Source organism: Rhinopithecus roxellana, chromosome 5 (genome assembly GCF_007565055.1).
Source record: "Rhinopithecus roxellana isolate Shanxi Qingling chromosome 5, ASM756505v1, whole genome shotgun sequence".
Taxonomy (NCBI): domain Eukaryota; kingdom Metazoa; phylum Chordata; class Mammalia; order Primates; family Cercopithecidae; genus Rhinopithecus; species Rhinopithecus roxellana.
Window position 1 is genome coordinate 116,921,664 of NC_044553.1, and position 18,068 is coordinate 116,939,731.

Below are 18,068 nucleotides of genomic sequence, written 5' to 3' on the forward strand. Positions count from 1 at the left end.
TTGGAAGACTAAGGTCAGGGGTTCAAGTCCAGCCTGGGCAACATGGAGAAACCCTGTTTCACTAAATTACAAAAAATAGACGGGCATAGGTGGCACACGCCTGTAATCCTAGGCACTTGCAAGGCTAAGACATAAGAGTCGCTCGCACCCTGGAGACAGAACTTCGGAGGTTGAAGTGAGCTGAGATTGCACCACAGCACTCCCCCTTGGGCAATAGAGTGAGACTCCGTCTCCAAAAAAAAAAAAAGGTGGGAGGGAAAGCATAAGTATCACAAATACCTCAAATTAGGAATCAAAATGAGGAATACACTACAGATGAGTCCTGGGGAGTATTTGCTCCAAGTCACAGCCACGCTGATGAGATTGGGAGATGCTGCGAGGCCCCTGTGGGCACTGCGAGCTCTCACCCAGATCTGAGGAAGTGCGTTTCCCTGTGAGCACTTCAAAAGGGAGACCTGAGTGAGCAACTACTACACATTCTTTCTGGCATGTAGTCTATGATGTAGATACCTAATATATTCAGCCAATAATTGAAATTCACATTGTCTACTCATTTTGTTACCACAAACAATGTATCATAAGATATCCATATATACTTGTAGTAAGTTGGGAAATGAATTCTGAGTTTCTGAGAGCTGCTGCAGGAGGCTTTTGGGGAGGCATTCCCAGGAAGAACATCTGTGAGGGATGAGAGGACCAGGATTGGGCAGAAGGACCCGCTAAATTGCAATACAGTTGTATCAGAGGCCTTGAGGAGTCTGGGTGGCTCTGAAATAAGGTGCTTGCAGTTGTCCCAACTGATGCAAGGAGGCTAAGCCTCTGTACCTCTGCAGTGGTTGCTGTCCCCAGAGAGGGGGCACAGCCTTGGAAGGGGCAGCTTACTTTGTCCAAGGGCAATTCCTGGAGAGCAACTTGGCTGAGTGATTGCAGAGCTTTTTTCCTTATCATCTTAGCTAGGCTGGAACTACATTTCCCAGAACCTCCTTCCCTGCATTGCTGTAGGTTCCTTTTGGACAAAACGGAAAGTGGTGGGAGATAACCGAAGGCAGAGGTAAAGTTGCTGCTGTTTTGCTATGTCTAGAAGTTGTTACAGGCCGGGTGGCATGGCTCACGCCTGTAATCTCATCACTTTGGGAAGCCAAGGTGGGTGGATCACTTGAGGTCAGGAGTTCGAGACTAGCCTGGCCAACATGGTGAACCCTCATCTCTACTAAAAACACAAATAATAATAACAATAATAAAATTAAATTTTAAAAATTAGCTGGGTGTAGTGTCACACACCTGTAATCCCCGCTACACAAAAGGCTGAGACATTGAACCTGGGAGGCGGAGGTTGCAGTGAGCTGAGATCGTGCATTCCAGCCTGGGCAACAGAGTGAGACTTTGTCTCAAAACTAAATAGATAAATTTAAAAAAAAATCAGTACAGGATGCCAGACACAGACAGCTTTGCGCCTTTTCACTAATCTGCTAGCTCACCTGATTGATTAATGGATGGACCTATAATTTCCCCAGCTCCCACCACATCTACTCTTTTGGCTTCTCTGACCCTGTGCGAGTGAGTATGCACATCTGTGATGAATGGTACCAGCTGCTCCTGAAAGTCTCCCGTGGCATTGAGGTTGGAGGTGGTGAGAGACTTGGGCTCCAGTTGGTCTTCATGCACTGCCGGTCATTGTCCCAGTTTCAGTGTGTTCTTCCTTTGTACATGCCCAGGTTTCCTTTCTGACTGATGGTCTGGCTGACCTACAGTGACTTCACACCAGTGAAGATGTAGGGTCAGACATCTCTGCTACTTCCCACCACCATGTCACGTCTTGTCTCTATAACATATTCTTTGTTTTGTATCAACCATAGCAGGTCTGCTTCTCTAATTGAAGATGATACAACACTCCTGACACCTGTGGCATTAGTGACTCAGTCCTGAGGGGAGATCTGGGTGGTACAACACAACATCTGACTATAGTACTAGTGCTTTATTTTAATGAAAGTGATTCCCAGGATTAAAATGGCTAGAATGAAGAATACATGGTTTTAAATTTGATGGATGCCGCCAGATTGCTTTCCTCAAAAACAGTAGCAATCCACATCCCTGCAGTGAACATAGGAAAGCCTATTACCTGCATCCTACACGAGACACAATGCTGCTATTCCTCTTAAATTTTGTCAGTCTGATGGTTATAAATAGACATCTTACAATTTAAATTCACATTTCTCTCTTGTTATTAATTGGAGTCTCTCATGTTTGATGGCAATCTGAGTACATTCTTTTGTGACTTGTTTGTAGCTTTTGCCTGGTATTTTCTATCGGAATACATATATTTTCCTAGGGAATTTGTAAATTTTCTTTGGCTCTTTAATGTATTATCAGCATTGGAAAAAAAGTTAGTAAAAATCTATTTTTATCATCTATTTGACCTTGTTAATGTCATATTTTATCATCAATATTGTACTTTCTTTTACACAAATTTATTATTATTTGCACATGATAAGATTGTATACTTGGAAAGAGAATTAGCTGAAGAATCATTTTTGTTTTTGTAGTTGCTTTTGAGATGGAGTCTCGTTCTGTCGCCCAGGTTGGAGTGCAGTGGCGCCATCTCAGCTCACTGCAAGCTCCGCCTCCTGGGTTCACACCATTCTCCTGCCTCAGCCTCCTGAGTAGCTGGAACTACAGGTGCCCACCACCAAGTCCAGCTAATTTTTTGTATTTTTAGTAGAGATGGGGTTTCACCATGTTAGCCAGGATGGTCTCGATCTCCTGACCTTGTGGTCCACCCATCTCGGCCTCCCAAAGTGCTGGGATTACAGGCATGAGCCACCACGCCCCACCTATAACTGTTTTAATGGTAAGAGAATTTTATAGATCGGCTGGTTAAAAAATTAATATGTAAAATTAAATAGCTTCCTAGACACAAACAGCAAAGTTAGAAAATCAAATGCAGGAAATATCTCATTTACAACAGCAACAAAAGAGATAAATTGTCTAGGAATAAACTGGAAAAATGTTCAGTGTCTGTTGGAAGCAAATGATGAAACTCTACTGAGGCATAAATGAAGAAATTGAAAAAAAGAAAAGGCACATTTCTTATGCATACATAGGTATCTTCTTCACCAATTAGGGATCAAAAGTCATAAGCTTTCAGACAATTTGAACCAAACTGTGCCAGTCACTTCAGTAAGAGGATGAGGCTTCACTATCTGGCTTCATACTTTTGGTATTGGTAAAGGCACTTAAAAATAGGATTAGTGAAAAAGTATGGCTAAGATGGAACAGTGGGCCTCAGAGTTAAGTATTTCTAACAAATTCCCAGGTGATGTTGATGCTGCTGGTTCTATGCTTTGGAAACCCCTGGCGTAGAGAAAGATGTATACAAAAATCCCTTTCCAAGTCATACAGCATAGACAGCCTGGAAAATGTGTAGAGTCACACTTATTTTAGAGAAAGCATACATATATTAAGTATAAGACTATTTAATCATTTCATTTTAAAGACAGTAAGCCTTGAGTTCTGGAGTGGGCAAATGAGGGCTGAGTTATCTGGCTATTCTGACTTTGGATGTGGATCTTTAATTCTCATTGCTGACAAATTTTAGCTGCTGAGGTTTCCTCAAGGTCCCAGGTTTAAGAAAATAAGAAAATTATGTAATCATTTTTGAAAAACAAAAAAAGCCCACAAAATCCCTAGGTATATACTGAGGGGATTTTAGCTCCAACTGGCCTGACAGCCTTAGAGAGCTGAGTCTAAGGATAGACTCAGGAATTAACCACAAGAAACTAAGGGAATATTCAGTCCACTTGTCCATGTGCTCCAAGCTTCTGTTCCCAGGGTGACCTGAATGACAGGGAGGCCAGAATTAATAATAACAAAAGCTACCACCTTCAGTGGGTTAGAAAGGGCAAAATCAATGTTGAACTGTGCCAGCCCCTGTTGCAGTTTGATGCTATTAACAAGGCCAGGGGGGCTTTGAATCAAGAGTGCTTGGAAAGCAAGGCAGAATCCCACTGAGAGAGATGCTAACTAAAGAAAAACTGCTCTTCTGGCTCTAGCCACACACTGTAGGTGACAAAAAAAAGACATTTGAACCTGACACACCAAGTAACCATAGCTTCCTAGAAGTCACAAAAGTGACATCTTTTGATACTTGTTTCATTATGTGGTGGCCCCTGACTGTCTTTTGTTATCTCAGGTTGCCATAAGAAAATGTCATAGATGACCAGGCACGGTGGCTTACGCCTGTAATCCCAGCACTTTGGGAGGCTGAGACAGACAGATCACCTGAGGTCAGGAGTTCGAGACCAGCCTGGCCAACATGGCAAAACTCTGACTCTACTAAAAATACAAAAATTAGCCGAGAATAGTGGCAGGCACCTGTAATCCTAGCTACTTGGGAGGCTGAGGCAGGAGAATTGCTTGAACCCTGGAGGCGGAGGTTGCAGCAAGTCAAGATTGTGTCACTGCACTCCAGCCTGGATGACAGAGTGAGACTCCATCTCAAAAAAAAAAAAAAAAAAAAAAAAAAAAAAAGAAGAAGAAGAAAGAAAATACCATAGACTAGCTGGTTTAAGCAACAATTTATTTTGTATGGTTCTGCAGTCCAAGGTCAAAATGCCTATTGATTCAATTGTTGTTGAGGACTCTCTTTTGGCTTGCAGACATCTGCTTTATGGCTGTTTCCTCAAGTGGCCTTTCCTGGGTTCATGATCATAGAAATCTCTCTCTCTCTCTCTCTCTCTCTGACATCTCTCCTTATAAGGGCACTAATCCCATCATCGGTCTACTTACTTCTTACAAGCTCCATCTCCAAAGACCATCACATTGGAGTTAGTGTTTCTCACATGAATTTGCAGGGCAGGAAAGGGAGTACAACTATTCAGTCCATAATACTGACCCTTGATTGAATTAAGCATCTTGCTCCTTTCCCTTTAAAAATAGAATAAGAGAGAAAAGCCTGACCTGTGCCTGAAAAATCCTACTTGTGCAAAGAAATGAGAATTGGTTATCTGGTTTCACTCAGTTAAGCACGTTTCATGACGGATAATTGTAATTGTGGGCAGCTTTCAGCACTGGTGGAAAAGCTTCCTCAAACCCCTTTCTGCAACTCAGAGCACATATTCTTCTCCCTTTTGCAGCTAGAGAACAGGAGCAAATGGAGAGGCAAGGCGTGAAGCCCAGGGAACGAGGCTGAAAAAGGCTCTCTTCCCAGGCTGTCAGTCAGGTGGCTGCTTTTGTCACAGGAACTAGGAATTGTGAATTACGGACTCCCTTCCTCCCTGCCAAAGCTGCTCCCCTGTGGACCTCTCTCATTGTTTTCTGATTATTTCAGATTCCTGTTAAACATCCCTGGGTTCAGAAGCCCTTGTTGTGAGGGGCGCAAAAACAAGCAGTTGACTAAACCACTGCACACAAGTGTCAGTGTAGAAGCAATGCCTTTTACCACACGGCATCTACCCTAAGGCATTTTCAAAATGCATTTCAGAGGGTTGAATGTCTTGGTAGAATAATAATAATATAACACAAAGATAATGTTTCATCTTATACAGCAGCAATTCACTGGAAATCATCTGACTGGATTTAAGGGGCAGTACAGTGAGTTTAGAATTGTAATGTTCCCCCCACTTTACAAATGAAGGCATTTGAATCCTGTAATTCTTCCTACCAGGGGATTTAGGGGTAATGGAGTCGTGGGGGCATCAGGCTCCACTATCATAAGAAAATGCTGTTAAAGCTATGGTCTGAGAAAGGAAAGGTGGCTGTTGCCCAACACACACACACACACACACACACACACACACACACACACACACACAGCAGCAGCAAGAGTAATCTTGCCAAAATGGAAATTTGAGTATGTCACACAGATGAACAATGAGTTAACAAAGGCTTGAAGGTGGTTAAAATGCAATCCAGCCTTTGCCACAAGCTATGGGATGTTGGGCAAATCCCGTCCTTCCCTGGATTTTGTTCTAAGATGAAACTCTTGTACTATAGGTTGTCAGAACACTGAACATTTACTATATTCCAGGAACTGTGCTGGAAGCTTTTAAAATATATTATCTTATGTAATCCTTACAGAAAACCTGCATGGCTGGGAATATTGTGATCCCCTTTTACAGATAAGGAATACTGGAGTAGGAGAGTCAATTGCTTACTTAAAGTCCCATCAGCAGCAGTGAAGAAATAGGGTATCAACAAAGGTCTGTTTGACTAGTTATTCACACACACATTCCTTCACTTACTAAATTATTATGCCATGCTTACTTTGTCCTGAATACTGCTGTAAACAGAAGACATCAAAAGTAGCTTGGACTCTACCCTTATGGAATTTATTCTCTTGTGGAGGGGAGGGAGGGTTATTAATTAAATGCATAAACCTATATCTGTAAAATAACAATACTTCTAAGCATTGTTAAGGAAATGAGAAAACATAAAAGGAGATCCCCTAGTTTGGGAGTTATGGAAAAGAAGTAACATTTGAGATAAGACCTGGTGACTGACTAGAAGTTAACTGAGTGAAAGAGAAGGGATGGAGATAAGACATTGGGTTATCAGCCTACAGATATGATGTGAAGTAAGGGAAGCAGGTGAAATCATCCAGAGGTAAGACAGTGCTTTTGCCAGCCTTTGGACTGCCTGAGTTATAAACCTAGCACATGGCCTTGGACATGTGTGGGTTTTGCCTGAATGCTCTACCTTACATGGCTACTGTGGTTATGAAATGATTATGTATTTAGTGTTTGGACCAATAGGCAAGCCACATCTTTACCAACTTTTATAAAGGACAGAGCAGAAGAGAAGCAAACCTAACGTCAAATCTTGAGGGACATCAACACTTAATTCCTCAGTAGAGGAGGCTAAGCATGCAAACAGGAAGGGAAAGGAGCAGTGTGAACTCTGGACCGTGGCAGAAATCGAGGCAGGAGAGTTTACACAAGAAGGAAGAGGGATCAACTGGCATTAAGTGCTGCTGAAATAGCAGGAAAGACACTACCTTAATGCTGCTCACTGGATTTAGCAATGCAGAAATCCTTGGTGAGACTAGAAATACCTTTTTGAAAGATCATATAAATTTAAGGGGTACAAGTGCAGTTTGGTTACATGGATATATTACTTAGCTCTAAAGTGTGGGCTTTTAGTATAACCATCACACAAATAATGGACATTGTACCCACTAAGTAATTTCTCATCTCTCACCCTCTTCCCACTCTCCCACTTTTCTGTCTTCAATGTCCAGTACTACACTCTCTCCATGCACGTATACACATTATTTAGCTACCACTTATAAATGAGAACATGCAGAATTTGACTTTCTGTTTCTGAGTTATTTCACTTAAGATAGTGGCCTCAGTTCCATCCATGTTACTGCAAAAGACACGATTTCATTCTTTTTGTGGCATAGAAATATTCCACTGTATGTGTACGTGTGGGGGGGGGCATATTTGAAATCAAATATTGGAGTCTTTCAATTATGTTCTTTGTTTTCAATATCAATTTGGGTATTTAGAGTCCCTGGCATTTCTATATAACTTGTATGATCATCTTATCAATTCTAGAAGAAAATAAGGCTGCTGGGATTTTGATAGGCACTGCATTGAATTTGTAGATCAATTTAGGTGTTACCGCTATTTTAACAACATTAAATATTCTGATCCATGGCAAGGGGTAACTTTTCATTTATTTCTGTCTCCTTGAAATTGTAACAATTGTTTTGTAGTTTTCAGTATACAATTAATTATTACATGTCTTTGGCTAAATTTATTCCATTTTATTTTGCATTTTAATTTAGGGGAAATTTAAATGTAAGTAGAATTGCATCTTAGTTTTATTTTCAGATTCTTAATGGCTAAGGTATAAAAATACTGAATATTGTTAGCTTATCCTATAACCCTGCTGAACTCACTTATTACTGCTAATAGTCTTTCTTTGGCTCAACAAAATTATGTACAAGATTTTTTATCGGCAAATAGTGATAGTTTTACTTCCTTGTTTTCAATTGGGATGTCTATTATTATTATTATTATTATTATTATTATTATTTGGATTGTCTAACTACCCTCGTGAGAACCTTCAGTGCCATGTTTAATAGGAGTGGTTAGAGAAGATGTCTCTGCCTCATTTTCAAGCTTAAGGGAAAAGGATCCAGTTTCTCCCTTATTTTCCTCTATTTCTAGTTTGTTGATTCTTTTTTTTTTTCTATCATGAAAGGGTATTGAATTTTGTGAAATAATTTTTCACTATCTATTGAGATGATCATGTAGCTTTTGCTCTTCATGCTATAAACATAGTATTGATTTTGGGGTATTAAACCAGCCTTGTAATCCTAGGATAAATCCTTCTTGGTCACAGTGCATAATCCTTCTAATCTGTTTCTAATTCATTTTGCTGGTATTTTGTTGCGGGTTTGGGGTCCATATTCATAAGTGATATTTACTGTTGTTTTCTTGTGACATCTTTCTCTGGTTTTGGCATCAGTCTAATACTGGCCTCATAGTATGAGTTGGGAGCAAGTCCTATTTTGCCTGGCACATCTTCTCAACAAATATTCACATGAGCCCTATTTCCCTCTCTTAGAATAGAATCCTATGGTGCTTCAAGTACATATATGTGATTTGTCATGGTCTTAGTTCAGGATGATCTGTATCTCTTGATGCTTCTCTGAGACTACTGCTTTGATCTGTAGATATTTTCTGCCCTCCTGCTGATTTCCTATAATATTCCTTCACCAGCCCTGCCACTTATCGTTCCCACAGCATCATATGGAAATGTATTCTAATTGTCCCTAGGAAGGCTGGTCAAGGAAAAAGATTATTCTGAATTCCTCCAACCCTTTTAACTCAAGCTGACCAGCTGATCCAGACTAAACAGTGAGAACATAGGACACAGTAAAGATTAAGGAATGACCTTTTTGTTGTCATGACTTATGGAATAGTCAGATGTAATTAGCCTAGCATACTATTGAAAGGTACAATAGTGTATAGAATATACCTGATGTTACAGGAGGAAATGGAAAGAACTAGGCTCTACCTCTCCAGTAGAGGAACTAGAGGAAAGATTAACAGTCAGTGCTGAAGAATCTCATTGGCCCCACTTCCAAGGTAGTGGTTAGTTAGGAAGGAGTGGGCTAAGACAAGTATAATTTAGCCTTAAGTGGCAACCTTTACAGGTTAAGTAAAACCATCTCCAGTCATTGGTACCAAAGTACAGGAAAAACACACAGACCTATGGGCAAGCATAGGGCTCTCATCTAGTAAGCTGAGATTAATCGTTCAGGCTTTGGCCCATCAGACTATACCAAATGAGGGGGTAAGAATCCTGAACACACCCACTTCAAAATGGATTGCTTTTCTGACTTCTTTTTCTTTCTTTCTTCAACATTTAAGTTCAGGGGTACATGTGCAGGATGTGCAGGTTTGTTACAGAGGTAAATGTGTGCCATGGTGGTTTACTGCACAGATCATCCCATCACCCAGGTATTGAGCTCAGTATCCATTAGCTATTCTTCCTGATGCTCTCCTTCCCACAACAGATACTCAGTGTGTGTTAATCCCCGCTATGTGTCCATGTGTTCTCATCATTCAGCTTTCACTTATAACTTTTCATCATTCACTTATAAGTGAGAACATGCAGTGTTTGGTTTTCTGTTCCTCAGGTTGCAGAGGATAATGGCTTCCAACTCCACCCATGTCCCTGCAAAGGATATGACCTCATTCCTTTTTATGGCTGCATAGTATTCCACAGTATATATGTATCATATTTTCTTTAGCCAGTCTCTCATTAATGGGAATTTAGGCTGATTCCTTCAACTTGAAAATTCAATGAGAAATTTCCTTACCTGTCTTTGGGTTCTAGAAAGTGACTTTTTATTTGCCACATTTTCAACTGTGCCTCTTATTTTTGGAGTTAGGCTTTAAAAATATATACAGTCATGCATCACTTAAGGATGGGGATACATTTTAAGAAATGTGTCATTAGGCAATTTTGTTGTTGTCCAAACATTATAGAGTACAGTTACAGAAACCCAGATGATGTATACAGTTTTATTTATACTGAATATTAATTATTTATCCTATTTGATCTGAAATGCCAATGTCAGGTGCCATATGTCAAGTTGTTAGATATGTTTCATTATGATCCAATGGTATCACTATCATATCTGTGCTCCATCATTCCCCCACACATTGTTACATGGTGCATGACTATGCATCATTATCCTGTCTTCCTACCTCCCTGTTACTCATTGTAGTTGCTATTTATTGTTTTTCTCTGGGTAATGGAGTTTAAGGAAAGAAATAAACATTTTTAAAAGGCCTTGACACTCCTTTTGTCTGTGATCTCTTTAGTAGCTTTGGGGGTAAAACTGGATGTTCCAAGGGAAGTTTTTCCACCATCTTAATTAGGGTGTCTAAAGTTCAAAACCAACAATAATCTTATTATTTGTTATTTTTTAGAACCCACAGGAGAAAAAAATTAGAGGATCCTTGGCTCTAAAGTCACACTATTAAGGCCATCAACATTTTGATCTTTTTATTTTTACTTGTATAATAAAGTTATTAGACCAGGGTTTCTACAAATGTCATATGTACAACAAAGAGGCAAACTGAATTCCCCTAGGGATACATTCAGATCCTCTGAGAAGCTGAGTTACTAACTGCTTCAATAAATGAAAACTAGAAATACAGGCTGGTTTGTCTATTTATTACTGCAGTAAAGGATAGATCACAGCTAAAAATGACATGACTAGGAAAAATTTTAAATACCCTATTGATAAGAAAAAAAAAAAAAAAGACATTGAAACAGTTAAAGCTTAATGAAGACCTTGACAAAGAGCTCTTGCTAAAAGCATAGGCTAAAAAATTAAATAGAAATTAATTATAAAAAAGCAGTATGTCTGAATGCCATTTATGGACTTTTCTAATCTACCAAATAATTTCCACTTAAATTTAAGGAGAATGAAAGATGAGAAAGATTTACGGTTATGATGAAGAGACAATATTATGTTTCTAGGTAGCAGTAACAAAAATTTATGCTCTTTCCCATCAGGAATTAAATTTCAAAGTAGGGTAGAACAAGAACAATATAGTCAAGCAATATGGAATTTTTGAGATATGTTCCCAAGATGCAATTCTTTAAGGAATATGAGATATTAAACTCATGTAAACCAGCCAGCGTTGGACAGGAAAATTTTAATGGATCTCATTGGGGAGCGAGAGTTGCTAATTTCTTCAGTAAGTCGTCACTGCTTCTCTAATTATGCTGATGCACAATCTGAAGATAGCTCCAAAATGGTCACTAGACCATGTGACAACACACACAGTCTGTGCCATGATGCATTCCAGACAGTCTTCACTGAGCTGCAAAAGTAAGAAAAGTAAGGCTGCCAAGGCCGGGCCTGGGTTAGCACTACAAGAGGCACTGGGGTGCAGTGGGTAAGGGAGCACACTCCCTGCCTGGCTTTGGATTCAGCCTCTCTTTCTTGCTCACTCTGTAGTTTTGGGGAATTCTCTCAAGTTCTCTGCCCTTTATTTCCTCTCTATGGAGCATGCATAATAGTAATATCCAGCTCATAAGATTAAGTTTAGTATGATGCATGGGACATGCTGAGTTGCTCTCAGAATATTAGCAATCATCATTACAGTTATTGGGGTAATGCTAATAAATGTGCAGTACTCTCCAGAGGGAGATGACCTTTGGCTCATTCTGAACTGCGCTGTTATTCAAGGCTTGATTTTGTTTCTTTCTTCTTATTAATCTCTAGGGAATAATACTCTATGATGATGGCATTTTGGATCCAGGCACCATTTCTTAATGTGAATTCAGGCCCCAAACAGCAGCTAGTTGGATGAAGTCCAAACCCCAAAAACAAGGGACTGGGATTGGTAAGGACCTGAAAAATTGTCAAGGCAGCAAACAGATGATTTGAAGTTACAAGAAGAGCCACCATCTCATCAGAAAAAGCAGACAGTAAATCAGGAAATTAAATTCTACAAACCGGGTTAATATGGGAGCAGTAAGAGCAATACCTTACTGCTACAGCTTATTAGATATTAGGTAGACTTCCACGAACCCTCAGGTGGTCTAGATATTAGGCTGTGCCTCCCAGGACCTTCAGGTGATTGTCTTGTATTTCTGTAGTATTTTTCCCCAGTAGTCATTATGTTTTCTGTCTCGTCACCCAAACATGCAGCAGCTGACAGACCATGAGTGGACACCTGACCTAAAGGCACACATCTATATTCTGGCCAGTGGCCCAGGTAGTCTCCGAGAAGTTTCCCAGAAACAATTATATTGTCAGTTCCAGGATGTGACAGCTAACCTATTAGCAGAAAGGCATGGGTAAGAGCTCACTAAACAAGAAAAAATAAAAAGATAGCAACCAGGGATCTGTAATGTACACACAAATGGTTATGTAATAATTAGATGACAGTAAAATATAATAACTAGTGTTTATCCCAGTGACTAAGTGATCAGTGAACATTAACATCATGTTGAGTATATTGGTATTTTAATAGTATAAAAAAGTATAATAGATGTTAACAAGATTTACATGTAAAATTAGGATTTTTAAAATAAATTTTTGAAAATTGTGAAAAATGTATGCTGAATTCTCCATAAAACTTAACTATCCAGATTATTATTTCTTTGATGTTTCTGGATGGCTAAGATTTAGCTATTATTGAAACTAGTGACTGATGAAATAAATTGATGGTTATAACTGTTTTGTCTTTCTGAGAATGTTTCAGATAAGTGAACTTTGGAAGGCAAATACAGACCTACAAAAATTGATCACAAATTTATAAATGATTAGAACTAGAAAGGAAGGTGAAGTGAGAATTATTAAGAATCTCCTCCTGCAGGTAATGTGCTAAGGGATTTACCTATTTATACTTAAATTTGAGTATTCACAGGAGATAGGCATTAGTATCTGTATTTTATAGATGAGAATACTGAGTTATTTGTTTGTACATTCTATGTTGCTACTAAACAAATCATCCAAAACTTAGTGACTAAAAAAGAAATACTTTACTATGGCCTCTCATGGCTTTGTGGGTTGACTGGGCTCAACTAGATGGTTTTTGCTTGGGCTTTCTTTTGCATAGCTGGGTCTGTAGTCATCTGAAAGCTCTACTGAGCAGGACATCCAAAATGGCATCATTATTCTCACGTGTAGCACCTGAGCTAAGATGGTTTAATTAGCAGGAGCCTAGCTGGGTCTCTCTCTCTCTCTCTCTCTCTCTCTTCCTCCTTCCATGTGGCCTGTCCACATGAAACCTGGGATTCCTTACAGCATGGCAGTGGGAGGCTTGTCAGACCCTTTACATGGTGGCTGTTATCCTCCAGACTTGAGCTATAAGGTTTCTTATGTCCTGCCCTCAGAAGTCTCAGTATATGGGCCAGGCACGGTGGCTCATGCCTGTAATCCCAGAACTTCGGGAGGCTAAGGCAGGTGGATAACTTGACGTCAGAAGTTCAAAACCAGCCTTACCAGCATGGTGACACCCTGTCTCTACTGAAAATACAAAAAATTAGCCAGGCATGGTGGCTCAGGCCTGTAATCCCAGTTACTCGGGAGGCTGAGGCAAGAGAATCTCTTGAACCTGGGAGACAGAAGTTGCAGTGAACTGAGATGGCACCACTGCACTCAAGCCTGGATGACAAGTGAGACACTGTCTCAAAAAAAAAAAAAAAAAAAAAAAAAAGTCTCAGTATGCCATTCACTACTCTCGGCAAAGCAATTCAGTTAGGCCAGCCCAGGCACAGGAAACTAAATTAGACGCCACGCGTCCCTGGGAAGAGTGTCACAGGATCTATGGTCATCTTTTAAGAAGTTATACCATAGTAACCCAATTAGTATGAGAACTGAATCTTGGTATATCATTTAACAACATCCATATCGCATTTAGGAAAATTAACCCTAGAGCACATCTTACGTAGCTGATGCAGTAGCTGAGTCCCAAATAGGCAAAGTCATGTAATTGAATTCACAATATTATCTGAGAATTTTTCTACATATAAGACTGTCCAGAATTGATTTGTTCAAAAATAAGAAACTACCTCTAAGAAGGAGGTACAAATTCAACTAATTTCAAGAAACTCAACATAATGCACTATCAAAAATCCTACAAGGGAGCTCTACAGAGCAGGTTGTATATGCAGGGATTTGTAAGGCCCTAAAACCTAATGGCCATGTCAGGACAAAAAGCCCCATGCATTCTGCTCTTTCTACATAATCACCAGGTGGCTGAGACTTAGAACAGATGGGCAAGTCCCAGAGAGTGGCTCATGTCATACATCTGGGATGTTAACATGTTGGGGTGGAAAGTCCTTATGCTTGCAGTAGCAGAAAATCCTGTGCTTCTCTCTGCATTTAGAGCCATGAGGAAAATCACCACTGACTGGTGAATATTCAATATGAAATCCAACAGTAAGGCCAGTCCTGTGAACCCAAAGGAAAGACAGAGGACAGAGATAATTCCAGGATTTTAGTGTTTTTCATATATAATAGGCCATACATACATAAGCATGTTTGAAAATCACCAAGAGTGGTGAGTACAAGAGATATCCTTGAAAATGGGGAGAAGAATGTTATCAGGTTTTTTTAACCAACGATGATAATGAGAAATTAGACCAGACATTGTTGTAAAAATCCATCCCTAGAAAACCACTTTATATAAAAAATAATGAGAACAGAACAGAACTAATTTAGTTAGCTAATTATCACATGCACTTCACATCAGCCCAAAAGCAACCAGAAAGCATTAGCAGTACACCCCGCCGTTCTCATCAAGCAGGGGATTAATGGGAACAAACCTGAAATTGGCTTTTGCAGAAATGAATCTACCATCTTCAAAAGGTAATAATCGCCACGGGCCTCCCCTTGTGATCTCCACTATGCAATGAGGTTTCCCTTGGAGCCTTGAGGAACAGGAGAAATCTTTCTCTTCCCCTCTTCCTGGTTGCCCTGCTCCCACCCCAGAGTGCTGGAGATATAAGGTGAATGAATCGCTTTACACAGATAGTCCTAGAGATTAATTCATCTCATTAGTGACAGAATAAAATCTCAATGTCTTTGGCCCCTCTTCTGAAACAGGCCTACCAATCTACACACAGACTTGATCATCTGTTCTTGTCAGAATATGAGGTTGGGAAGGTTTTTTCCCCCCATGCATATAGCTATATGTGGTTCATATAATTTGTGCCATTGCTCACCTGTCAAACATTAAGCTTCATTCGTTTAGTCATCCATTCAAGCAATCACTAATATCTGGTTTAAGCCACATGCTGTATTAGGTAATGAGAAAGGACACACACAATCCCTGTATTTAATGAACTCATAATGTGTTGCATAAGAAAAAAAGCTAAATTTAGAGTGCAGCATGATGTGTTATGACATGGCAATTGTATCAAACCCCCCTGTTTAGGATATGGATGAAGCAAGGGATCAGGAGAGCAACCTCAAACCCTTTGAGGATTGACAACCACAAAGACAGAAACAAGCAGCTAATCTGGGTAGCTCCTTTAGACAGAGGACAAACAACATAGACAAATCATAATTTTAAAATTATGGGTATTCTGCAGGCTTGGAGTATAGGGTTCATATGCGTAAGTTGCAGATGAAATCAACTTACTGCTTTGTACTCAAAGTTTGGTCCATGAACCTGCACCATCAACAGCCCCTGGGAGCTCTTTAGGAATGCATAGTCTCAGGGTTCCCTGCAGACCTGCTGAATCTGAACCTGCATTTTGACCATCCTAAGTGATTTGCATGTATGTTAGAGTTTGAGAAGCACTGGATAAGGGCACCCAATATCTGACAGATTAGTTGGAAAATGATGAAAATTTTTAAACAAGCTTCCAGTCCCTGACACACAGAAACCTGCCAGGAGGCAACTACAGCTGAAGATCCTGAGAATTCTGAGAATTCTCATTTATCTGTCCTGTGCAATAGAGATGATGTCTATCAGCTCATAATTCTCATTTAGCAACACTGGTTTTTGATGAGTCTGACCACATGCTTCCCTCATCAATTAAGATGTCTAGTAAGATACTATTTTGACAGTAAGTTTTTATTTTTGATAATTTTTTTGACTTCATCGTTCTCCATTCAAAAGAGACAATGAAGGATCTACTGCCTCAGGTTAGATTATTTACCACAGAGCCCAGAAAACAAAAAAGTCAGTTCTAGTCTTTTGAGTATCAAGATGGAATTTGAAGGGGTATGCTTTGGGAGTTAAGGAACAGAAGCTTTAATCTTCAAAATTCTGAGCCACAAAGAATTGGAGGCACAAACCTCAGGCTATCAATGGTAGGTTGGGGTGAAGAGACAAAAATTCAAGCAACCTCATTTCTAGATTAGATAAAAAGTCCATGGTGGTATGGAGAAGAGAGTCAGGAGACCAAAGGGAAGACTTGGATGATTATGAGTCCTGGATAAGATACCCTATATCCTGAATTCCAGACTGAGGTTTAGCACCCCATAGATTTGTGAGAGAAGACCTGGCCCTTGTCTCCTGGGTTATTTCAGGTTTCCATGAGCTCTTAATAGGAAAGGAGAGCTCTTGGTGTACCCAGGTACACAAGGACAGTAGGATGCTCTGAAACTCCAAAAAGAGAAAAATGACAAAATGGATGACGTATTAGTCAGAGTTCTCTAGAGAAATAGAACCAATAGAATAGTTATCTTTCTATCTATATCTATCTATCCATCCATCTATCTTCTCTCTCTCATCCATCTATCTTCCATCCATCCATCCATCCATCCATCTTTTGTCTCTCATCTATCTATATATCTATCTATCTACCTACCTATTTATCTTCTCTCCCATATATATATATATATATATATATGAGAGAGAAGTCTCAGTCCAAGTTTACAGACCCAAGAATTAGGAGCTTTGATGTCTGAGGGTAGGTAAATTTAGATGTCACAGTTCAAGCAAAGAGCAAATTTGTCCTTCCTTGGTCTTTTATTTTATTCTGACCCTCAGAATGGATGATGCTGGTCCACATGGTGGAGGATATCGTCTTTATTCAGTCTGTTGATTCCATTGCTAATCTCTCTAGAGATCCTCACGGACACACCAAGAAGTAATGTTTTACCAGCTATCTGGGCATTCCTTAGTCCAGTCAAACTGGCATGTACGACTGAGCATCACAGATGACGATGGCAGTGAACATGAAGGGGCCTTGATGTCTGCTTTCAGAATGAGGAGGCTTGATGTGCACAGATGGATAATTAAAGATCGATTTCACCCTCATACCCAGCAAAGCTTGGTGTCTCATTACTGTTCCCCCATAATACCTAAGACATAGGCCAGTTGACTAAGTCTCCCTAAATCTATTGAAGTTAAAGGTTTGTGCTTTTTAAAATGGGAGTTTATAGCATATCTTTATATACACTTTAGGAAAAACAGAGATAGTCTATCATTTTACGTTTGTGATGTGAACATTAATACCTCCTGCCGACATGTGTGACTCAAGAAGAGGACCAGTCCCAGTCCGGATGTACAGATCTCATGTGAGCAGCCACTGGCTGAGCAGACCCAATCCATCATGAACATGCGCAAAGGTAGCTCATTCCTTTGGTGTATCTGGCAAATTCTGGGCAAGCTAATTGTGACTCTGTCCATTTTTATTCCACTTAGAAAGAATATAGAAAAACAAACCAGTTGTAGTGATGCTGTCGTAAAGAAAACATTGAATCATTATTTCTTTATAAAATTCCATCAGTCATATAAGACAGTACTTTAATGCAGGTAACAAATGCTAGAGGACACACTCCCAAGTTAATCAATACCCACATGTATTGTAACACTGAAATGGGAATCCACTAGGTAAGAGGGGGCCTTGGTTTGATACTCAGGCAGCCATAAAGTTGAAGTCAGGCAATGTCTCACTCAGAATCTTTAGGGAACTAATTTTCTCTCATGACAAATATCCCCTCTAGGAAAACAGAGGGAAATGAATATGTCATGGTGTGTCACTAAACAAAGGACTGTAGTGATGGTGTACCAAAAGCAATGAATGTGGGATCCAGGGCAATCTGTATTTTATTGTTAATTTGATTTATT